Genomic DNA, 24,478 nt, shown 5'->3' with positions numbered 1-24,478 from the left:
TGTGGGTCTTCCAACTTTGCTGGGGTTTTTGTTTGTTTTTTAATATGGTTTTTGTTGTTGTGGGCCTCTTGGCATTATGGATGGATCTGACAATGGACTTTCCCATTTTTGCAGAAGAGACCACTGAAATTTTGACAGGGATCACATTGAATCTGTAAACACTTTGGAGACATTGCCATCTTAACAATATTAAAGTCTTCCAGTCCAAGGATAGGGGATGTCTTTTCATTTACAGGTCTTCTTTAATTTCTTTTCCAAAATGTTTTGTAGTTTTCATGTACAAGTATTTTACTTTCTTGGTTACGTTTTTTCCTAGATATTTTAGTCTGTTGTATGCTATTGTAAAATGGAATTGTTTCCTTAATTTCCTCCTGGGATGTTCATTGCTGGTATATAGAAACGTAGCTGATTTGTGTGTATGTTGATCTTGTCCTCTGCAACTTCACTGAATCTGTTTATTATCTTTAGCAATTCTTCGTGGCTTCTTTGGGATATTCTGCATAAAGGATATCATTTGCAAACGGAGGTAGTTTCACTTTTTTTCCTGTCAGTTTGGATTTGTTCACTCACTAAGTCTTGCCCAACTCTTTGTGACCCCCTGGATGCCAGGCTTCCCTGTCCTTCACTATCTCTGAGTTTGCTCAGATTCATGTCATTGAGTCAGTGATACTGTCTAACCATCTCATCTTCTGCGGCCACTTTTGCCTTCAGTCTTTCCCAGCATCAGGCTCTTTTCCAGTGTGTCTCTCTTTCCATCTGGTGGCCAAAGCATTGGAGCTTTAGCTTTAGTGTCAGTCCTTCCAATGTATATTCAGGGTTGATTTCTTTTAGGATTGACTGGTTTGATCTCCTTGCTTTCCAAGGGACTCTCAGGAGTCTTCTTCAGCACCACCATTTGAAAACATCAATTCTTTGGCACTCAGCCTTCTTTATGGTCCAACTTTCACATCCATACATGACTACTGGAAAACCCATAGCTTTGACTATGGGAACTTTCGTCAGCAAAATGATGTCTCTGCTTTTTAATGTGCTGTCTAGGTTTGTCATAGTTTTCCTTCCAAGGAGCAAGCATCTTTTAATTTCATGGCTACAGTCACTATCTGCAGTGATTTTGGAGTTCAAGGAAAGAAAATCTGTCACTGTTTTCAGTTTTCCCCCTTATATTTGCCATGAAGTGATGGGACTGGATTTCAGGATTTTAGTGTTTTGAATGTTGAGTTTTAAGCCAGCTTTTTCATTCTCCTCTTCACTCTCATCAGGAGGCTCCTTAGTTCATCTTTGCTTTCTGGTGTTACAGGATACCTTTTAGTATTTGAACACCTTTTTTCTTTTTCTTGCCTCATTGCTCTGGCCAGGACTTCAGTACAGTGTTGAATAGTAATGTCAAACATGGTCTTTCTTATCTTTTTCCTGACTTAGAGGGAAACTGTTCAGTCTTTTTTTTAAATCAAGTATTATGTTAGCAGTGGATTTTTCATAAATGCCCTTTATCAGATTAAGAAAGTCCCTTTTTATTCCCAGTTTACTGAGTGTTTTCATGAAAGGGTATAACATTTTTCAAGCACTTTTTCCTACCTCTGTTGAGATAATCGTGAATTTTCCCTCTTTATTTTAGTACGGTAGTTTATCACATTGAGTATCATTCCTGGGATGAATTTCCACTTAATTATATGTATAATTTTTTCAATGTGCTGTTGCATTTGGTGTGCTGTTATTTTGACAATTTTATAGTCACAAGGAATATTGATCTGTAGTTTTCTTGCAGTATTTTTTTCTGGTTTTGGTGTGAGGGTAGTACTGGCTTCACAGAATGTGTAAGGAAGTATTCCTTCCTCTTCTGCTTTTGGAAGAGTTTGACTATAATTGGTTTTAATTCTTTGAATGTTTGGTAGTGTTTAACAGTGAAACCATCTGGTTCTGGACTTTTCCCTTATGACTTATGGCATTGAGCATATTTTCATATGCTTATTTGCCTTTAACTTCTTTGAGGAGGTGTCTGTTCAAAGTGTCTGACCATTTTCTAAAATTTGGGATGTCTCCTTCCTTATTATTGAGTTTGTTAGAGTTCTCTATGTTTCTGGATATCACTCCTTTGTCAAACTTTGATTTTACAGATATTTTCTTGGTCTATGGCATGTCTTCTCAATCACTTAATCTCTTAAGTTCAGTTCAGTCGCTCAGTCGTGTCTGACTCTTTGTGACCCCATGAATCGCAGCACGCCAGGCCTCCCTGTCCATCACCATCTCCCGGAGTTCACTCAGACTCATGTCCATCTAGTCAGTGATGCCATCCAGCCATCTCATCCTCGGTCGTCCCCTTCTCCTGCCCCAAGTCCCTCCCAGCATCAGAGTCTTTTCCAATGAGTCAACTCTTTGCATGAGGTGGCCAAAGGACTGGAGTTTCAGCTTCAGCATCATTCCTTCCAGAGAAATCCCAGGGCTGATCTCCTTCAGAATGGACTGGTTGGATCTCCTTGCAGTTCAAGGGACTCTCAAGAGTCTTCTCCAACACCACAGTTCAAAAGCATCAATTCTTCAGCGCTCAGCTTTCTTCATAGTCCAACTCTGACATCCATACATGACCACAGGAAAAACCATAGCCTTGACTAGACGGACCTTAGTTGGCAAAGTAATGTCTCTGCTTTTGAATATGCTATCTAGGTTGGTCATAACTTTTCTTCCAAGGAGTAAGCATCTTAATTTCATGGCTGCAATCACTATCTGCAGTGATTTTGGAGCCCAAAAAAATAAAGTCTGACACTGTTTCCACTGTTTCCCCATCTATTTGCCATGAAGTGATGGGACCAGATGCCATGATCTTCGTTTTCTGAATGTTGAGCTTTAAGCCAACTTTTTCACTCTCCTCTTTCACTTTCATCAAGAGGCTTTTAGTTCCTCTTCACTTTCTGCCATAAGGGTGGTGTCATCTGCATATCTGAGGTTATTGATATTTCTCCTGGCAATCTTGATTCCAGCTTGTGCTTCTTCCAGTCCAGCGTTTCTCATGATGTACTCTGCATAGAAGTTAAATAAGCAGGATGACAATATACAGCCTTGACGTACTCCTTTTCCTATTTGGAACCAGTCTGTTGTTCCATGTCCAGTTCTAACTGTTGCTTCCTGACCTGCATATAGGTTTCTCAAGAGGCAGGTCAGATGGTCTGGTATTCCCATCTCTTTCAGAATTTTCCGCAGTTTCTTGTGATCCACACAGTCAAAGGCTTTGGCAGTCAGTAAAGCAGAAATAGATAGAAGCTGTTGGTTTGGCTGTAGTTTGGCTTGAGTTTGTCGTTTGTGTTTGTAATATAATGTTTATCTGTAGCATGCTGCTGCTGCTTAGTCACTAAGTTGTGTCTGACTCTCTGTGACCCCAGGGACTGTACCCCACCAGGCTCCTCTGTCCACGGAGATTTTCCAGAGAAGAATACTGGAGTGGGTTGCCTTGCCCTCCTCCAGGGGATCTTCCCAACCCAGGGATTGAACCCAGGTCTCCTGCACTGCAGGCAGATTCTTTACCATCTGAGCCACCAGAGAAGCCCAAGAAGACTGGAGTGAGTAGCCTATCACTTCTCCAGGAGATCTTCCCAACCCAAGAATCAAACCGGGGCCTCCCATATTGCAGGCGGATTCTTTACCAAGCTGAGCTACTAGGGAAGTCCATCTGTAACATAATATTTATCACTAAAGCCATCTTACAGTATAATTCAGTGTCATTAAGAATGGGCATGATGTGAAGCAAGCCAGACAGAAAAGGACAAATAGTGTGTTTTTCCACTTGTGTAAAGTTTCTAGAATAGGGGAATTCACAGAGACAGAAAGCAGAATAGTGGTTACTAGGGACTTGGGGAATTATTATTATTATTTAATTTTGTATTGGAGTATAGCCAATTAACACTTGTTGTAATAGTTTCAGGTGAATAGCAAAGTGACTCAGGCATACATATACGTGTATTCATTCTCCCCCAAACTCCCTTCCCATCCAGGCTGACATATAACATTGACCAGAGTTCCATGTGCTATATAGGAGATCCTTGTTGGTTATCTATTTTTTTTTCAAGTTTATTAAACAAATTTAAAAAATTTTATAATGTTTAACTTTCATCAGCTTCAAGGTTTATGTTACTCCCAAATTTTGCATATAACTGAACTTTCAAATCTGCTAACACCCGTTGAATTGATTCCACTCTGGATTCTATCTTGCAAATTTTTCTTGGCTTCTTCTAACATTTCTTGTGTTTCTTCTTGAGAATGACTAATGAAAACATCGCCAATCTGATAAGGTATCATTAAGCAGTCGTCATCTGCAAGCATGATGTCCTCACGGGCATCGTCTAAATTTTGGAGTTGTTTCTTTTTTACTTCTGTTTCTTCCTTCAGCTCTGTGATTCTAGTTGAATTCCGTGCAAATTTGTTTATCTTTTGTTGATCTTCAAAAGTGACATTGACATCTTCTGCAGCCGCCTTCTTCATGGTGGCCCTCCATCTTGGGACTGTGCTGGTTATCCATTTTAAATATAGCAGTGTGTACATGTCCATTCCAAACTCCCTAACTATCCCTCCCCTCCCCCACAACCATAAGGTCCTTCTCTAAGTCTGTGAGTCTCTGTTTGTAAGTTCATTTTTATTGTCTCTTTTTAGATTCCACATATAAGACATGTCATATGATATTTCTTTCTCCATCTGACTTACTTCATTTAGCATGCTACTCTCTAGGTCCATTCATGTTGCTGCAAATGGTATTATTTCATTCTTTTTTATGGCTGAGTAATATTCCATTGTGGATAGGTACCACATTTTCTTTATCCAGGGAATTATTTTTTAATGAGTACACAGTTTTTGTCTGAGATGAGGACTCCTCTCTGGAAATGGATAGTAATGATGGTTGCACAACATCAGGAATATACTACATGCCACCGAATTGTACACCTGAAAATGTCTAAAATGTTAAGTTTTATGTGTATTTTATCACAATAAAAATTTCATCCAAAAAAGTAAAAAAAAAAAAAAAAAAGCATAATGGTTTGTAGCCACTACGGCTGTTTCCAGAGCTTTCTAATCATCTCGAATAAAACTGCCAATTAAATCATAACTTCTGCCCCCAGTCCCTGGTTACCTGTGTTCTACTTTCTGTGCCTGTGAATGTGCCTCTCATAGGCACCTCATGTAAGTGGAATTGTAACAATACGTGTCCTTTGTATTTGGCTTACTTCATGGTTCATCCACTCTGTGGTGTGTGTCAGTGTTTCATTCCTTTTTAGTCCTGAACAATATTCCATTGTATGGACGGAGCACATTTTGCATATCCACTCATCTATCTTGGACATTTGGGTTGCTTCCATGTTTTAGCTACTGAGAATAACGCTGTTGTGAACACAAGTATACAAATATCTCTTCGATACCCTGCTTTCAATTCTTTTTTAAAGTTTTAATTTAACTTTTTAATTGAAGTATAGTTGATTCACCGTGCTGTGGGCTTTCGGTTCTTTTGGGTACACACCCAGAAGTAGAATTGCTGGATTATGTAGTAAATCTATTTTAATTTTTTGAGGAACCACCATGCTGTTTTCCATAGCAGCTGCACCATTTTACATTTTATCAACAGTACACAAGGGTTCCAGTTTCTCCACATCCTTGTCAACACTTGTTGCTTTCTCTCTTTTTCTGATAGTATCCCTAATAATGAGTGTGAGGTGGTATCTCATTGTGGGTTTTTGTTACTGACCATGCCATGCAGCTTGTAGGATCTTAGTTCCCTGACCAGGGATCAAACCTGGACCCTCTGCCGTGAAAGCACTGAGGCCTAGCCACTGGACTGCCAGGGAGTTCCCTCATTGTCCTTCTGACTTGCTTTCTCTGATGATTGGTGATGTTGAGCATCTTTCCATCTGTTTATTGGGCATCTGTATATCTTCTTTGGAAAAATATCTATTTGAGCTGTTTGCCTGTTTTTGAATTGGAGTGTTTTTTTTTTTTTTTTTCCTGGCTGCCCCACATGGCGTGTGGGATCTTAGTTCCCTGACGAGGGATTGAACTTGTGCCTCCTGTGTTGGGAGTGTGAAGTCTTAACCACTGGACCATCAGGGAAGTCCTTGTTTGTTTTGTTGTTGACTTTTAGGCATTCTCTGTATATCTAGGGTAGTAATCCATTATCATATATATGATTTGTATTTTTTTCCATTATGTGGATTGCCTTTTCACTCTGTTGGTCATGTACTTTGCATTAATTTTCATGAAGTCCAGTTTGTTTATTTTTCCTGTTTTTGCCTGTACCTTTGGTGTCATATCCAAGGTATCATTTGTTGTTGTTCAGTCACTTAGTTGTGTCCTACTCTTTGTGACCCCATGGACTGCAGCACTGAAGGCTTCCCTGTCCTTCACCATCTCCTGGAGCTTGTTCAAACTCATGTCCATTGAGTTGATGGTGCCATACAACCATCTTATCCTCTGTCCTCCCCTTCTCCTCCTGCCTTCAGTCTTTCCCAGCATCAGGGTCTTTTCTGATGAGTCAGTTCTTTGCATCAGATGGCCAAAGTATTGGAGCTTCAGCTTCAGCATCAGTCCTTCCAATGAATATTCAGGATTGATTTCCTTCAGGATTGACTGGTTGGATCTCCTTGCAGTCCAAGGGACTCTCAAGAGTCTTCTCTAACACCACAGTTCAAAAGCATCAATTCTTTAGTGCTCAGCCTTCTTTATGGTCCAACTTTCACGTCCATACGTGACTACTGGAAAAACCATAGTGATTTCTTTCGAACCATATGGAAGGAAATCATATCAAATCCAATACTGTGAAACTTTTGCCCTGTGTTTTCGTCTAAGAATTCTATAGTTTTGTCTGTTACATGTAGATATTCGGTCCATTTTGAGTTAATTTTTGGATATGGTTTTAGGTAAAGGTTGAACTTCATTTTTTTTTTTTAATGGGAGGATAATTACTTTACAATGTTGTGTTCATTTCTGCCATATACCAGTGGGAATTAGCCATAAAGATACCCATACCCCCTCCCTCTCGAGTCTCCATCCCACCCCACTGAACTTCATTCTTTTGCATGTGGATATCCAGTTTTTCCAGCACCATTCATTGAGAAGACTTGTCCTTTTCCTATTGAATAGTCTTGATGCCCTTGTTGAAAATCATTTGACCACATATATGAGAGTTTATTTCTGGGCTTTCTGGTCTATTCCATTGGTCTTTATATCTGTCTTTATGCCCAGCACTTTAACACCACACTGTTTCAATTACCATAGCTTTGTAATATTTTTCTAAAAAAAATTTTAATTGAAGTGTAGCTAAAGGACAATATTATATGTTACAAGTGAACAGCATAATGATTCACAGTTTTTACAGGTTACACTGCATTTGCAGCTATTATAAAATGTTGACTGTATTCCCTATTTTGTGTCATCTCTCTTCATAGCAGTGGTGTCTACCTCTTTAACTCCCATCCCTATCTTGCCCCTCCTCTCTTTACTCTCCCCACTGGTAACCACTAGTTTGTTCTCTGTATCTCTGAGTCTGTTTCCTTTTTGTTGTGTTCACAGGTTTATTTTTCAGATTCCACCTATGAGTGATATCATACAGTGTTTGTCTTTCTCTGTCTGACTTATTTCACTTAGTGTAATGTCCCCCAAGTCCATCCGTATTGCTGCAAATGGCAGAGTTGTGTAGTCCCTGGTGTGTGTGTGTGTGTGTGTGTGTGTGAGTGTGCATCTATACGCCACATCTTCTTGACCCATCCATTTCTTGATGCTTACTTCCACATCTAGGCAATTGGAAATAGTGCTGCTGTGAACATTGGGGTGCATGTATCTTTTTGAATTCGTTTTTTTTTTTTTTTAATATATATCCAGGAGTGGAATTGCTGGGTCATATAGTAGTTCTGTCTTTAGTTTTTTAAGAAACCGCCATACTCTTTTCCACAGTGGTTGTGCCAATTTACAGTCCCACCAACAGTGTACAAGGGGTCCCTTTTATCCACATAGTCACCAGCGTTCATTGTTTGTGTTCTTTTTGATGATATCCATCCTGACAGGTGTGAAGTGCTATCTCATTGCAGGGCTGTTTTTTTTTTTTGGCTGGGCTGGGTCTCTGTTGTGGCACGCAGGCTTTCTCTAGTTTTTGTATGCAGGCTTCTCTAGTTGCAGCGTGAGGGTTTCTCTAGTTGTGGCATGTGAGCTTAGGTGCTCCATGGCATGTGGGATCTTAGTTTCCCAACCAGAGATCTAACCTGTGTGCCTGCATTGGAAGGTGGAGTCTTAACCACTGGACCACTAGGAAAGCCCCTCATTGTGGTTTTAATTTGCATTTCTCTAATGATTAATGTGCTGAGCGTCTTTGCTTCTGCCTGTTGGCTATCTGCAGGTCCCCTTTGGAAGAATGTCTGTTCAGGTCTTCTGTCCATTTTATAATTGAGTTACTTGTTTTTCTGATGTTGAGTTGTGAGAGCTGTTTATATGTTTTGGATGTTAACTCCTCAGTCATATCATTTACAGATATTTTCTCTCATTCAGTAGGTTGTCTTTCCATTTTGTTCATGGTTTCCTTTGCTGTGCAAAGCTTTTAAGTTTAATTAGGTTCCATTTGTTTATTTTTGCTTTTATTTCTTTTGTTTTAGGAGTCAAATCAAAAAACATTGCTGCAATTTATGTCGAAGAGTGTTCTGCTTGTGTTTTCCTCTAGGACTTTTATGGTTGATGCTCTGACATTTACGTCTTTAATCCGTTTTGAATTTATTTTTGTATGTGGTGTTAGAGAACGGTCTAATTTCATTCTTTGACATGTAGCTATCTAATTTTCCCAGCATCGCTTCATTGAAGAGACTGACTTCTCTCCATTGTATATTCTTGCCTCCTTTGTGGTAGATTTATTTACCGTAAATGTGTGGGCTTATTTCTGGGTTCTCCATTCTCTAGTAAGTTTTGAAATCAGTAAGTGTAAGTTTTCCCAGTATTTTTCAAGATTATTTTGACTCACTGAAGTCCCTTGAGATTTCATGTGATTTGGGGGATAGAGTTTTCTATTTCTGCAAAAAAAAAAAAACAAAAAAAGTTGTGGGATTTTGTTAGGGATTGCATTGACTCCCTCGATCACTTTAGGCAGTATTGACATTTTAACAATGTGAATTTTTCTGAATTCGTGATCATGGGATATCTTTGCATTTGTCTTTAATTTCTTTAAGCAGTGTTTTATAGTTTCATTGTATAAATCTTCCTTGGTTAATCTCTAAGTATTTTATTCTTTTTGATGCTATTTTAAGTGGAATTGTTTTCTTAATTTTCTTTTCACATTGTTCATTGTTAGCATATAGAACTGTGGCTGATTTCTTGTGTGTTGATTTTGTATCTTATAACTTGGCTGATTTGTTTATTGGTTCTAACAGTTTTGTGGGTGTGTGTGTAATCTAGGAATTTTACATATAATATTATATCATCTGTGATCAGAGATAGTTTTACTTCTTTGTTTCCAATTTTTCTTTCTTCCTTCCTTCCTCCGCTATCCTCTCCCTCCCTTCTCGTTCTGTTTTCCTTCCTCCTTTCCTTTCTCTGTTTTTCTTGCCTGATGCTCTGGCTGTGACCTCCTAAGTGTTGTAGAAAAGTGGTGAAAGTGGGCATCCTTTCTTTAAGGGCATCCTCTAAGATCAGGAATGTTTTCAGTCTTTTGCTGTTGAGTATGATGTTTACTATGGGCTTTTCATTTATGTCTTCTATTTCTAGTTTGTTGAATTTTTTTTTTTTAAATAACAGACGGATGTTGAGTTTTGTCATATGGTTCTTCTGTACTTACTGAGATGTTATAAATGTTGAGCAGTATTACTTAAAATGTTGCGGCACCTCAGATAATTTTACACTTTGGGGAAAAGTATGGATGATAATAGGCCAATGGCTATGTTAGGCATTTTCCCTGAGAGCTCCTCCAACCCTCATGTAGTCCCATAGAAGGGTCGGTTCCATGGTCCCATTTCATAGGAGGGAAGATGGAAGGCTTGAATGGTGAGCCTGCCCAGGGTCACATTGTTATGATGTGGGAGAATCCAGGGGTCTGCTCTGGCCTTCAGATCTGACCTTGGTTTTTCTCCTGGCGTGCTCTCCTTCCCCCTGCCCCAGTATCGGAATGAACACAGGTCTGCTTGTCCAGTGCCTGACTCCACTACTGGAAGGTCAGTTCTCTGGGGTGTGGCCCTGCCAGTTTTGTTCGGTATGTCTACCAGCCTTTGGCAAAAAGACAACACTTGTACTTGATAAATATTTGTTGAGCGGGTGCCTAAAAGAATGAGCCAAATTGATTCTGGAGGGGCAGCTGTTGTCTGTCAAGAAAGCTGGTGGTACAGCCTGTGTGTCAGTTCACCCACTCCCACACACCTTTTTTTTTAAAATTGAGGTGAAATTCACATAACATAAAATTAACCGTTTTTAAGTGAGCAAGTCAGTGGCATTCATAGTGTTGAGCAGCGGCCATCTGCGTCTAGTTCCAAGACTTCACCCATACCCACTAAGCAGTTGTTCTCTATGTGACCTTCCATGTCTGGCTGTACAACTAACTGTGAGTTCACCCACATTGTCCTGCATCAAAATTGCATTCATTTCATGGCTGGATGGGTTTCCCTGGTGGCTCAGTGGTAGAGAATCTGCCTGCCAATGTAGATGTGGGTTCGATCCCTGGGTCAGAAAGTTTCCCTGAAGGAGGAAATGGCTACCCACTCTAGTATTCTTGCCTGGGAAATCCCATGGAGAGGAGCCTGGTGGGATACAGTCTAGGGGGTCACAGAGAGTTGGACACGAGTGAGCACATATACATACATGGCTGAGTAATTGTGGCTGTACCACAGTTTGTCTTCTTTCGTCTGTTGGAGGACATTTGGGCTATTTCTGAATCAAGCTGGCTGTTGAGAATCACCTGCTGCTCTGATATAGCATTTCTGTGAACACGTGTACAGGTACTTGTTTGAAAACCAGTGTTCAGTTTATTTAGGTTTATACCTGGGAGTGGAGTTGCTGGGTCACGGTGTTCTGTATTTAACTTTTTGAAACACCACCAAAGTGTTCTCCACAATGGCTAAACCATTTTACATTCCTGCCAGCAGTGTTTGAGGGTTCCAGTTTATCTACATCCTCACCAACCCTTATTTCCTGTTTTTGTTTAATAACTTTGATTCGTTCCCTGACCAGGGGTAGAACCCATGTCCCTTGCAGTGGCGTTCTCTGAACCACTGGACCGGGGAATTCCCTGTTAATAACTTCTAGAATTACCTCTGTCCTTGTGTGTATCGCGTGGCATGTCGTCGTGGTTTTGATTTGCATTTCCCTGGTGACTAATGATGCAAAGCGTCTTTTCATGTGCCTGTTGATCATTTGTATGTCTTCTTTGAAGGTGTGTCTATTCACGTTCTTTGCCCATTTTATTTTTGTTGTTGAGATATAAGAGTTCTTTGTGAATCCTGGATAGGTGCTGTTTTTATTTTTTATTTATTTTTAATATCTTTATTTATTTGGCTGTGCTGGCTCTTAGTTGCAGCACAAAGATCATCAATCTTCATCATAGCATACAGGACCTTTCAGTTGTAGTGTGTGAGTTCTTTCTTAGTTGCGGCATGTGGGATCTAGTTCCCTGACTAGGGATGGAATCCAGGTCCCCTGCATTGGGAGTGTGGAGTCTTAGCTGCTGATCCACCAGAGAAGTTGCAGGTGCCCGTTTTAAAATGCTGACAGAATTTGCTATGACAGAATGAATGTGTGATGTGTTGGGAGCTTGAGCTCATCCAGGGGGTTCCAGACGGTTGCCCTCCGGTCACATGTTGACCCAGAAAAGTCGTAGCTGGTGGGCTACAGTCCAGGGGCTTGTAGCTGGTAGCCTACGACCCACAGCTCGTGGCTGTGGCTGAGTTGTTCCTTTGAAAAATGATCAGGAGTGTTGCTTGTGGCCTGGGAGAACATGCCTGGACGAGGCAGCATGTCCAGGACAAGTAAAGTCTCCGAAGACCAATGAAAGGAACAGTCTTGCTGAAGTGCTCCTCCGATTACCTGTTCCTTGTCTCTGAAGTGGCCTGAGGTCCTTGAAGCCCTTCTTGTTCCAGCAAGTGGATTCTGTCTTGTGTCCTGGCTGTTTGGTGAAACATGTGAGCCGTGTATGTGGTAGAAGCTTTTAGTAGGTGCATTAAGAGAGGTGGAGAATCAGTGACGTTAACTTCAGTACTGTAACTGATTCAGCCCTATATCATATATCCAAAATATCACCAGTTCAGCATGTGTAATCAGTGTTTTAAAATCAGCAAGCTACTTTACCTCCCTTTTAAAAATACTGTGTCTTTGAAGTTTGATATTATACTTACTCCACATCTCAGTTTGGATAATAGATTTTATCGGAAAGACTTTGTAAGTCTTTTGGTTCCATAAAATTCACAGTCAGAGTAAGAGGTAGATTTGCAAATTCAGGTTGCTCCAAATATACGTAAAGATTTGAGAACCCAACCAGGATGGACTGGCTCATAGTCATGACTGTTGTTTTCAACTTTTAATTCTGAAATAATGTTAGAAACTTTAGGAACACAGAAGGGTTGCAGAGATCATACAGAGAGCTCCTGTGTACCCACACCCAGCTCCCCCTTGTGTTAACATCTTACAAGACCGCCACACAGGATCAGGACAAAGACAATTAACGTTGGTGTAGTACTTCCTGCATTTAAAACTATGCAGGTTACTTGCTTTTTAAAAAAGTTATTTATCTATTTTTGGTTGTGCTGGGTTTTTGTTGCTGCCCAGGCTTCTTCTCTCGTAGCAGCGAGTTGAGCCTACTCTCTAGTTGTGGTACATGAGTTTCTCATTGCGGTGGCTTCTCTTGTTGTGGAGCACAGGCTTTAGGGCGTGTGGATTTCAGTAGCTGCAGCATGTGGACTCCGTGGTTGCAGGTCCCAGGCTCCAGAGCACAGGCCTTAATAGTTGTGGTGCATAAGCTTAGTTCCCCTGCAGTGTGTGGGATCTTCCCAGAACAGGAATGGAACCCGTGTCTCCTACATTGGCAGGCAGACTCTTTATGACTGAGCCACCAGGAAACCTCCCTTGTTTCTTATTCAAGTCCCATTCACTAGTTTCAGCCTCCATTAATGGGGTTCCATGGTGATTCCCATCTCACTCATTCCTTCTGCATTTATCAGCTGGAATTATTATGTAAGGTAGTTGTACCTTGTACGTGCATTGATTTATTCAGCCATTTATTTATGTCAGTATGGATTCCTGAGTGCTTGTGGGATGTGGGGGATGGGTTATAATCCGGGTCTGTTATTACTCGGTTTGTGGTTCAGACTGTTGCCCCCCTGCAGGTGGAAGCTCCCTCCAGCTGACCCTTGTGCCTTTTCATCAACTTCCCATGTCTTGGGGGTGCTTCCTCACTTTCTGGCACCACAAAGATGCTCCTGGCTCATCTTGGTTTTTCCCTGCCCCAACCCTAGAATCAGCCCTTTTTCCAAGGAACCTTGGTCCCTTTTCCTCCTCCAGGGCATCTTCCCAACCCATTGATTGAATCTGCATCTCCTGTGTTTCCTACACTGCAGGCCCATTCTTAACCCATGGAGCCATCAGGGAAACCCACTCCAGTATTCTTGTCTGGGAAATCTCATGGACAGAGGAGCCTGGCAGGCTGCATTCCACGGGGTTGTAAAGAGGTGGACATGACTGAGCGACTAAGCACTAGGACTTGGTCCCTATTATTGGAGGAGGTATCTCAAAACGAAGATGTGGGAGCAAAATGTGTTCATTGCTACTGAGGCATCAGTGCTTTTAGGTCCCTCAGCTGACAGATCTGGGAAGTGTATGCCTGTGCACTGGCTGCCTCACCTATGCTCATCTCTCTGTCTGCGCAATCAACGTCAGTTCATACCAATGCCTCCACTCCAGTCCAGCAGCCCGAGTTCACTCTAGCATCCCCCTCGCCTCACCCTGTTACTTATTTTAACTTGTTTCTCTGAAGGGAGACGCCTGGCTCTCCCTCCATGCAGTATCGTTGCTGGCTTGTTTAACCTTAGTATATCTAGAAAGCTGTTTGAGAATCTCGAAGGAGATTCCTGTGAGAAGTAAGAGTGTGGGGTCTGCGTGCCGTTCTGTCTTCCACCCGCGGTATCCGTTGAGAGTTCTCTGTGACATCTCTTTTTTCCTCCAGTGCTGTTGGTGTGATTGTGTCACACACTTGTGTACACTTAGGTTCATTAGTCATCGTCTGTGTCTGTCTTGGGTTCCCTTCCCCCACCCATCTGGTTATGATTATTATCATTTGAGTTTGTCTTCAGTGAAGTTCATTCTGGGTTTTGACGTGGTAGTCATGTATCCACCACGACGTCACCACACAGAACGGACCCCCCTCCCCAGACCCCCTCCTGCTGTCCCTTTGAAGTCAGCTCCTCCCCCCACCCTCGGTCCCTCAAAACCGCTCATCTGGTTTCCATCCTTGCGTTTTGCCTTTTCCAGAATGTCACATAAATAGACCCATGCAATATGTAGCCCTTTGTGTCTGGTTTCTTTCACTTAGCGAGATGCACTTAAGATCCATCCATGGCGTCACATGAATGAATAGTCCATTTCTCTTTATTGTGTGGATAATACTGCATTTGTTTATCCATTTGCTGGTTGAGGGACATGTGGGTTGTTTCCAGGTCTTGTGATTAAGAACAAAGTTGCCCTAAACAGTTGCAGACAGGTTTTTGTGTGGACATAAATTTTGAGCCCCCTTGGGGAAATTCCCAGGAGGGCAATTGCAGGCTGACACAGCACAGGTGTGTTCGGCTTTGTGGTTGCCACTTGGCACCCTCACCAGCAGTGGAGGAGCGGTCTTGCTCAGCGCTTGGTAACGTCAGTTGTCTCTTTGCCTTTCCAATGAGCGTGTAGTAGTCTCTCTCATGGCTTTTTTTAAAAGTAAAGTGAAAGTTGCTTAATTGTGTCCGAGTCTTTGTGAGCCTATGGACTATTCACTGCATGGAATTCTTCAGGCCAGAATACTGGAGTGGGTAGCCCTTCCCTTCTCCAGGGGATCTTCTCAACCCAGGGATTGAACCTGGGTCTCCTGCATTGCAGGAGGATTCTTTACCAGCTGAGCCACCAGGGAAGCCATTAATAGCTTTATTGAGGTCTAATTTATGTGCAGTGTAATTCATCCATTTAACGTGTACATTTCTTTTTTTTTCTGATTTTTTTGTTTGTTTCTGGTCATGCCGTGTGGCACGTGGAATCTTAGTTCTCTGACAAGGGAGCAGACCCATTCCCCCCACAGTGGAAGTGCAGAGTCTTAACCACTGGACTGTCAGGGCAGCCCCTCATTTGTTTTTAGTATAGTCGGAACTGTGTAGCCATCACCACTAGTTCCAGAACATTTCCATCGCTCCCAAGAGAAACCATCCTCATGAGCAGTCCCTAGCCATTCACTCCTCCCCCAGCCCCTGGCAGCCACTGATCCACTCTCTGTCTCTGGATTTTCCTGCTCTGGACATTCCATATCAATGGAATCCTACACTTTACGGCCTTTTGTGACTGGCTTCTTTTACTCACTGTAATGTTTTCAAGGTTCATCCACGCCATGGCACGTGTCAGCACTTCGTTCCTTCTTACGGCTGAATTTAGTCCACTCAGAATGGACCATATATTGTGCAGCCGTTTGTCAGTTGATGGGCATCCAGGTTGTCGCCACCTGACAGCTATTTTGTATGCAAGCTTTCCTGTGCACGTATGCTTTCATTTTTCTTGGGCATGTACCTAAGAATGGGATTGCTGGTTCTTTCGGTTAATTCTGTTTTTAACTGTTTGTGTGTGTGTTTAACTGTGTGTGTGTGTAAGTCGCTCAGTCATGTATGACTCTTTGCGACGGGATTGCTGGGTCTTTCGGTTAATCCTGTGTGTGTGTTTAACTCTGTGTGTGTGTGTGTGTTTAACTCTGTGTGTGTGTGTGTGTTTAACTCTGTGTGTGTGTTTAACTCTGTGTGTGTGTGTGTTTAACTGTGTGTGTGTGTGTTTTAAACTCTGTGTGTGTGTGTGTAAGTCGCTCAGTCATGTCTGACTCTTTGCGACCCCACAGACTGTAGCCCTCCAGGCTCCTCTGTCCATGGGATTCTGTAGGCAGGAATTCCCTTCTCTCAACCCAGGTATCCTGCATAGGTGGATTCTTTATTGTCTGCTCCACTAGGGAAGCCCATAACTTGAGTAGCTGCCAGATCGTGTTCCATGGGGACCGAACCACTTTACATTGCTACCAGCTGCGTCCAAGGTTCCAGTTTCTCCATATCCTGGCCTACACCTTCCATCTCTGATTGTCGCCATCCTGGTGGACATGAAGTATAATAATTGGTGCTTCATTAGGTTCTAATTTGCATTTCCCGGGTGGCTGATGACTGTGAGCATCTTTTCATGTATTTATTCTAAACTCATATATTTTCTTTGGACAAATGAAATGGACTGTTCAGAATTTTTGCCTTCTTTAAAAAATTGGGTTAGTTTTTTTTCCTTACTGTCGAGTTTGAGTAGTTCTTTATATACAGTACTCTGGATACAAATTCTTCATCCAATATGTGATTTATACGTATTTTCTCCAAGTCTGTGGTTTGTCTTTTCATTCTCTGAACAGTATATCCTGCCCAACAAAAGCTTTACGTTTTGATAGTCCAGTTTCTCGTTGTTTTCTCTTTTATGGTCATGCTCTAGGTCTGGCACAGGGCATCTAAAAACCCACGAGCTTGTCTTTGCAGCCCACCCACTGGCAGCCTGCTCTGAAACATCTGTTCAGAGAGGCAGGGGGCGCCGTGGTCATTTATTCTTGGCAGTTGGGAGGTTTTAAAAAAGTTTATTTACTAGGAGGAGGGGAAATTGCTTCTCTTCTTTTTTTGCCCCCTGATTTATTTTCTTTGATTTACCCATGCAGCAGATATTTACAAGTCTGGGACACAGAAAGGACCAAAGTGGATCCAGACCCACGTGTGGTGGGCTCCCGGACCGACAGGGCAAGAGGCGCTGGATGAGCAGGGCTGAGGGTGGCGAGGTCTACTCTGCCCCGGTCACAGGAACCCGCTGAGAGAGGGGGATGCGGGAAAGTTCCCCTTAGGAAGCCAGGCTCGCTGAGAGCCTTGTGGGTGGTGGAGTCAGTGGGGCAGAGCCGATGGGAAGATGCCCTTCCTGGTGAAGGTGGGGGACACAGTTTCAGAAGGGAGGGGTGAACATGTTGGGGAGCTTCGGAGACATCACCCAGCCTGTGTTGAAGTCATCACACTTGCCGTGTAAGAGGCCTTTCAAGAGGGCTTCCCTGGCGGTCCAGTGGTAAAGAGTCTGCCTGCTATTGAAGGGACAGGGGTTCGGTCTCTGGTCTGGGAAGATACCCCATGCCGCGGAGCAACTAAGGCAGTGCATCACAGCTACTGCGCCTGCGCTGTAGAGCCTGAGAGCTGCAACGTGTAAAGCCACTGCATTGAGAAGCCCTTGCACCACAAGAAAAAAGCACATGAGCAGCATCGGAGCCCCAGCACAGCTTAAAATAAATAAATCTTAAAAAATGGCCACTTAGGTCTGTGTGTGGTAGGCGGGTGTGCTCTAGACCCTCAGCGAAGCATTGATCCCTGTGACCTCTGGGTCCATCTCCCTCTCTGGATGTGAGATCTTGTGGCCTCACCAAGGTGCCTCTCATGTTCCTGTCCCAGGTTGTCCTGCGGTAGCACAGTCACGTGACAGGGCAGACCCGGTGCCTCCTGGGAGGCGCCTCCTGGGAGGAACTCAGCGGCTGCCAGACTGGAAGTACCTGTCTGTGTCCTGGGGAAGCAGAGTCAGTGTCTGGGGGTCATGTGAGAGGGGCTCCTGGGGGCTTGGTCTCGGGTGTGAGCAGGTGTGGGGGAGCTGATCTAATTTTTTTTTTTTTTCAAATTAAAGCTGGTTGTCCCTTAGTCCTGAGTTTTTGGTTTGGAGTGATTGGTGAAACCAGCGGGTGGAGAAGAGAGTCAATGATAGGGTGGAGACAAGGGGTTAAGTTCAGAGACGCCTGCTCTGTCATTTCCTGCATCTCACATTGGCCGGTGGCTCCTGCCTATGCCCTGCGGCCCCTGCCTGTGCCCTGCGATGTCTGTCGGGGATTGAATGCTGACCTTGGCACATGTGGGTGTTGAACCCTTAGCCAGGCTGTTTGGGCTGTGAAATCTTCCCCGAAGTTGACTTTGACCCCATTTCCTCTGGTCTCTGCCTCCCTTCACTGTGAGATGTACTGTCAACAACATACTTGGCGGGGAGAAAGAGAAACACATCAAGAGTGTGTGCTGGGGACTTCCCTGGCAGTCCAGTGGTTAAGAATCCATCTCCCAGTGCAGGGGACATGGGTTCGATCCCTGGTCAGGGAACCAGATTCCCACATGCCTCAGAGCAGCTAAGCCCACGCACCAAAACTGCTGAGGCCTACACACCTAGAGCCCATGCTCCGCAGCAAGGGAAGCCCACGCACCACAACTGGAGAGCTGCCCCCAGGCATTGCAACTTGAGAAAAGCCCACACAAAGCAGTTAGGGCCCAGTACAGCCAAAAAATAAATCACAGGAAAAAATTGTTTAAAGTGCATGCTGACTTCAGGAGACAGCCCAATTTTCAGAGACTTAAAACACGAAGACATTTATTCCAGTTGTTTTCTGCTAATATTAGACATCTCCCTGCCCTCCAGCCCGCCCCCACAACAGGCTATTCTTAGACACTGAGCCCTAACCATCACTAACTTTCCATGACTTCTCTCCAGTGCCGTTAACTGAAGTCACAGAAAAGGGTGTCTTGGTACATTTTATTAGGCAGCTTGCGTGGTTTTCTTCAGAAAGAGGTTTTTGTTTTTGTTTTTTGTTTTTTGTTTTTTTTAAAAGTAAGATGAAACAGCGAGGCCAGCTTCTGAGCCGGAAGCCCTCAGAGGCATGTTTTTGATATTCCTGCTGGCTTGTGCTGGGGGACCAGTGCCTGTTGTGGGCAGTACTGAGCCCCTAGGTCCTCCTTCACATCCCCCAGAGGGGATGCGGCTGTGGGTGTCCAGGCCGCTGGTGGTGACTGGTCCAGCATTCCCCACCTGCCTTCAGTTTGAACTGAGACGGCAGATGAGAGTGAGTCTTGAGTGATTAGGCCCTCGACCCCAGGGGCCGGTGGGGAGACCGCCTGCCTCACACAGCCCCTTGACTCCCTGGCTCTCTGTGGCCATGTTGGGCTCAGGAGGTGGGCAGCCTGTGCTCTGCATTGAGGACCTTGCTGGTTGATCCAGGAGGCCTGGCCTAGCTGGTGGATCACCGAGGAGCTAGGACAGAGGGCATGTTGTGTGAGACGGCCAAGGAAGGTCAGGGGACTGCCAGCCAGCTGTGTGCTCAGTTTTTCCCCGTAGCATCCTCTGTTTGGGACCCCAGAAGCATCTGTGTTTCCTCGAGGGCAGGTGTGGAGCCAGGAGAGAAATGCCTCCAAAGAACGAATGAGCCAGAGAAGAGGTGTCACTGAGTCATCTGCATAGTCACCCCCTAAAGTGCAGGCAGTGGTGAGGGGCTTGTCCATATCAGCCCGGGTGCTCTCCTGGGGTCAGACTGGCTCAGTTCCAGGTTGAGAGGTTGTTCGCATCTTTGCATATATGACTCTTGGGTCTCTTTGTAGTAACACCACCGAGGGCGGAGGCGTCTTAGATGGGGGTGGGGAGGAGACTGAGGACACCTGACTGGGTCCCCTTGAGCTCCAAGTGCCCTTGGGCTTACCCCATGCTTCGTCCTTTCCTCTTTTTGATCTGTTTTTGTCTAAATTTCTTCATCAGGTTACCATTTTACATGTGTGCTCATGTTGCTGGCTCCTTTCCCACTCCTGTTGGTGTCAGATTGTTAGGATTCCAGATAACCGAAGCTAACTTCCAGCACGAGGGCACTTGTTTCCAGCAGGTGACCATGCCCCCTGCGCCCAGCCCTGGTGGTCCCCACGTTCACTTGTCAGGTGACCTCCTGGTCTCCTGGGCAGTCTGATGGCTGCCACGCCACACCACACCACACCACGGTGCTGGCCAGCGTCACAGCCTCTCTTCCCACCTGTCCTTGGGCACCCAGAACCCTGGGAGTTTTTTCCCTCCTCTCACTGAGGCTGAGAGGTGGAGTGGCAGGTCCAGTGTCACACAGCAAGGCAGCTGCAGAGCTGTTTCGACATCTGAGCAGCCTCAGACCCCAAAGTCCATGGTTTGGAGCCTACAATGCACTGCTTTCCTTAACACTTTAAAAGTTTTCCTCTTATTATGACCACAAAGGTGATAGATGTAGGTTGCAAGGGTTTGAAGTCTTCTCTCCAGCCTACTTGCTTGAATTAACTACTGTAACCAGCCTTCCAGAAACAACTTTGGTGTGTGTGTGAGTGTGGGGGTGCAGGGAGGAGGGAGAGAGGCACTTTCAACCTTGGAGTCTGTGGACCCTCCTGTGTTGGTGCCCTCGGCCCTGCTGGTTCTGGAGCACCGGCGTGGCCAGCCCTTCGCTCACAGCAGCTGTCGTGGACCTGGCCTCCCCGCCCCGGGCCGCCATCATCCTGTAAGCTGCCTTTGTGGACCTCCCCAAACACTTGCCTACCTGGCAGTGGGATTTCAGGGATTGCTTTCCTCCCTTTCTTTCCCCGGTGATCAGCATTTCTCTCCCGCTGCCTGGAAGCCCCCATCCTGGTCAGCCTGGGCTCGGGGACCCGCGGGCCGACCCAGAGGAGCACAGAAGAGGGGGCTCTGCACACGCCCAAGGCTGCGGGATGCCCAGCCGGTGTCTGCCCACCTTCATTGGTTCTGTGTGACCTTGGCAAATGATCAAATGCCACCAGCCCTCAGTTTCCTCTCCTGAGGGGCTGTGAAAAAAGCAACGAATTCTCAGAGCTCTTGGAGGATGAAAGAAGGTGCCATGTAAAGCCTCCCACCAACTGCCCATTCCTGGCGAGGGCTGGCAGAGTGCTGACGACGGGGCTGAGTGTTAAACGTGCACCTGTGGCCACAGAGGGTCCTGGGCTGGGGGAGGGCTGGCAGGAGTGCCAGCAACAAGGCCGAGCGTTAGGCATGCACCTGCCACAGGAGATCCTGGGCTGGGGGAGGGCTGGGGCATGAAGGTGGCCCTGGGCCTGCCTTCGCCCTTGTCCCCTGTACCAGTACGGAGTCGGCTCACACAGGTGGTGGTTAGATGGTAGATTCTCAGATGCAGAGCTGCAAGGAAGCTTGGGGTGGGACCAGCCGTGGACAGGTAAACGTTTAAATATAGAAAACCAACAAACACATACTGAAGCAGTGAGGGGAGCGGAGCAGACCTCACAGCACCACCCCCAGCGGCAGCAGGGCTCACCTGCGGACGGCGTGTGGTTACCGCCCCCAGCGGCAGCAGGGCTCACCTGCAGGCAGCGCGGGGTTCATCTCCACACGGGGGTGCGGAATCTCAGTCAGGTTCTGATTGCGTTCTGTGTCTGGAAAAGATAAGACTCTTAACCAGAAAACCCTAACAGATATCATCAAATCTGGAAATCAGTAAATAAATAATGCTTTAATATCAAATACTCAATAATGTCAAAGTTGCCCGAATCATCTCACATACATGTTTTGAAGTAATTTGTTCAAATCAGGATTCAGATAAAGCCAGTTCATTGCTGTTGATTGCTGTCTAATGCTTCTTTAAATCTTCTTTCTCTCCATCTCTCTCTCCCTTTCTCTCCTTTGCGAAGTGTTTTCAAAAGCTGTAGACCCGTAAGGATATTTCTGACTACAGCCCAGCAAGTAGGCTGGGCCCTGATCAGATTTGGGTTTACCTGGTTTTCCTTTAAGCTCAGCGAATGTGGGAACCCTGGGGCCTCTTATGAGAATGTCAAATAGGCCCCTGGGGCCAGCGTGGGCAGAGGAAACCACCTCAGGGTTCTTAGGAACCAAGTGTCCTCCTCGGCTGGTGAGGCTGCACTGCACGAGTCTTCTGTACGACCTAGGGCAGCGGTGGGCAGGGGGGTGGTGGGGTGTCCTCCAGGTCAGCCCTGCCAGCTGCAGGGAGGCAGCCTTGGAGTGGGCCCTGGGGGTCCGAGGTGGTAGACAGGGGCCGCTCCAGAGCTTTGGTCAGCTGGCCCAGGGCTGGGGGCTGTTTGCCTGGACAGTGCTGTGGACAGGTGTGCGTGCTCCTGACTTTGGGCGGTGGCACCAGTTGGGCCAGTGCCTTCATATCTTAGTTAGCTGAGTCCAGAGAGAGGTACTGACCTAAGGGAGTGCAGGGCCTAGCCTGAGAACACTAGGGGCCGGCCCTGGGGTTCCCAGGGGAATGACTAAAGGAGTTACTCCTGGGATTGCCTCCCGGTGCAACTTGAGCTTGGCCTCTCCTCACCTCATATGCTGCCGGCTCCCAGGCGCCATGGTCCTACCTGTCTCTCCGCTTTCTCAGGAGACTGGTTTCCTGGTGACTGGGCTGAAAGTGGTCCACCATCCACTTGGAAATTCCTAAGCTTCTCCGGCCCCAGGTCCTGTCCCTAGGGAGCTCTGGTCATCAGTGTGCCTTGGGGCCCGTGTCCACTGCAGGGCACACGCTGGGTGCTGGGGGAGGCCTCTGCCCAGCCCAGACGCCACCCCTAGCTCTACTCACCTTCGGGCATCCCAGGGAACTGCCCCGGGGTGCTGCTTGGGCCAGTGCGTCGTCGCCCTGCTGGGTTTGTGTGGGTGTGGGAACCGCTCCAGGAGCCAGGGGTTCCAGAGAACACTGCCTGCCTGGAGTGCGTGCTGGCACACTGCCGACCAACCCTGGGGTACTAGGCATGTCCTCTGGCCCTGGTTCAGCGTCTTCACCTGTGAAATGGGGACAGTAAGAGCTCCCAGCTGGGGGGATGCTGCACAGGGTCGTGTTACAGAGTAGTGTCCATGTCCCGGGGGAGGAGGGTGGAGACCCTCCTCAGCCCCGCTGGTGCTGTGGGCACATGGCAGGCCCCCGACACATTTCTGCAGGACTGATGAGCATGTGGGCACATCCAGCAGACACCGGTGCTTGCTCAGTGCTGCCCCTTGGGGACAGAAGACAAGATGTGCATCCTGCAGACTGTGATGAACACTACGATCGAGGATAGTGTTCGGAGGCTGTTGGAGGGCAGCCCTTGGCAGGTGTTAAAGGAGGGGGTTGGAGATGGCCAGGGCTGGATGGAGGGGGGTGCTGCAGTAGAAGCTGCTGAGTGGGAGGGGGTGACAGGATGAGGAGGGGCCGGCTGAGGGGGCAGAATGTGTGTGGGAGCAGCTGGACTAGCCTTGTAGCTATACCGCCAGGCTGCAACTCCGTGTGTGTGTGGTATGGGTCACCAAAGAGGGCAGAGGCAAGGGGAAGGCCTGGGCTGAGCCTCAGGAGCCAAGTTTGGCAGTGGGTGGAGCTGGGGAGCACCCCCGGAAGCCTTACCTCACCCGGGGGATCCTGTGCCTATAGGTCCCGTGTCTCCATGTGCCCTCGGCAAGCCTCTTCCTGGGAAGACCGCGGTTTTGTTTCTGGGTGAGCGCTGTGGCTGTAGCTCGTCCTCCCCATGTTGCTGGGGAGAAAGTCAAGGCTCAGGAGTGCAGCCTCACCCAGGAAGGGGCAAGCGGCTCCATGGGGCCGGGGCTCCTGTCTGCGATGCTCTCACTTCCCTCCATGCCCATCCCGTGGCTGGTGCTGGCCTTCAGGTGTGCCATCTCAGGTGGTCAGGAAGAGGAGAAATGTCGAGACACGCTGAGACATTCTCTTCGCCGTGTCATTTCTCACCTTGGGGGAAGCCCTCCTCGGTGGACCTCCCTTATCTCATCATCCCAGATTAGGTCACGTGTCCACTTTGGGCAGGGGACTGATTTCTAAGTCTAGTGTAGGTGGTTGGGGTAGGAACCCACTCTTCCTGCAGGGGAGCTGGCCAGGTCAGGGGAGAAGGGCTGCCAAGGGAGAGGCCAGGTCGGGGTCACCTCAGCCCCCTGATGTTGGCTTGAGAGGGCCTGTTTGCTGGTCTCCTCACCAGACTGGCAGCTCCCAGAGGGCAGGGCCCGCAGCTCTGTCATGTGGCTGGTGCACCTTCTACCTCTGTGGCCTGGACTGGGGGGCAGAGTCATCCACGTGCAGTTGTGGGACCTCATTCTACCCCCCTTTGCTGAGAAGCCTGCCCCCACATAGCCAGCCATGCCTCTCCCCACCCCAGCATCACCTGGTCACCAGGCTCACCTCGCGCTGCCAGCCCAGGGATGGCAGGGTGGCTGGAGTTCTGGTGTGCTGTGGCGGCAGGAAGGGGTGAAAGGAGGCGGGCCTGGGAGATGCTGGGCCCAGGGATGCTGATGTGGTGGCTTGGCTGCCCTGCCCTCCTCTCTCAACCCTCACCCACCTGCCCTCCTTGCTCACCTCCTCTCACCTGCTGAGAAGCCTCCACTGGTTCCTCAGACTCCTGCTTGCTTCTCTCCCGTAGACACTACTTTAAACATTCAGGGTGTGATTCACATGCCAGAAAATGGAAAGTTGGTAGTTTTGAGTATATTGACCATGTTGTGTGGTCAT

The 24,478-nt window shown here is 46.5% G+C and overlaps 1 protein-coding gene and 1 pseudogene across 1 annotated transcript in view; one reads left to right on the top strand and one right to left on the bottom strand.

Moving 5' to 3' along the window:
- The window catches only part of MLLT1 (MLLT1 super elongation complex subunit), a 64,729-nt gene that overhangs the window by 20,406 nt on the left and 19,845 nt on the right, over nucleotides 1-24,478 (top strand).
- On the bottom strand, nucleotides 4,084-23,637 carry LOC120863278 (annotated as a pseudogene).

The sequence above is a fragment of the Oryx dammah genome, unplaced genomic scaffold (genome assembly GCF_014754425.2).
Source record: "Oryx dammah isolate SB20612 unplaced genomic scaffold, SCBI_Odam_1.1 HiC_scaffold_5, whole genome shotgun sequence".
NCBI classification, from domain to species: Eukaryota; Metazoa; Chordata; class Mammalia; order Artiodactyla; family Bovidae; genus Oryx; species Oryx dammah.
Note: the sequence above shows the minus strand (reverse complement) of the source record. Positions and strands in the feature narration are given on the sequence as shown.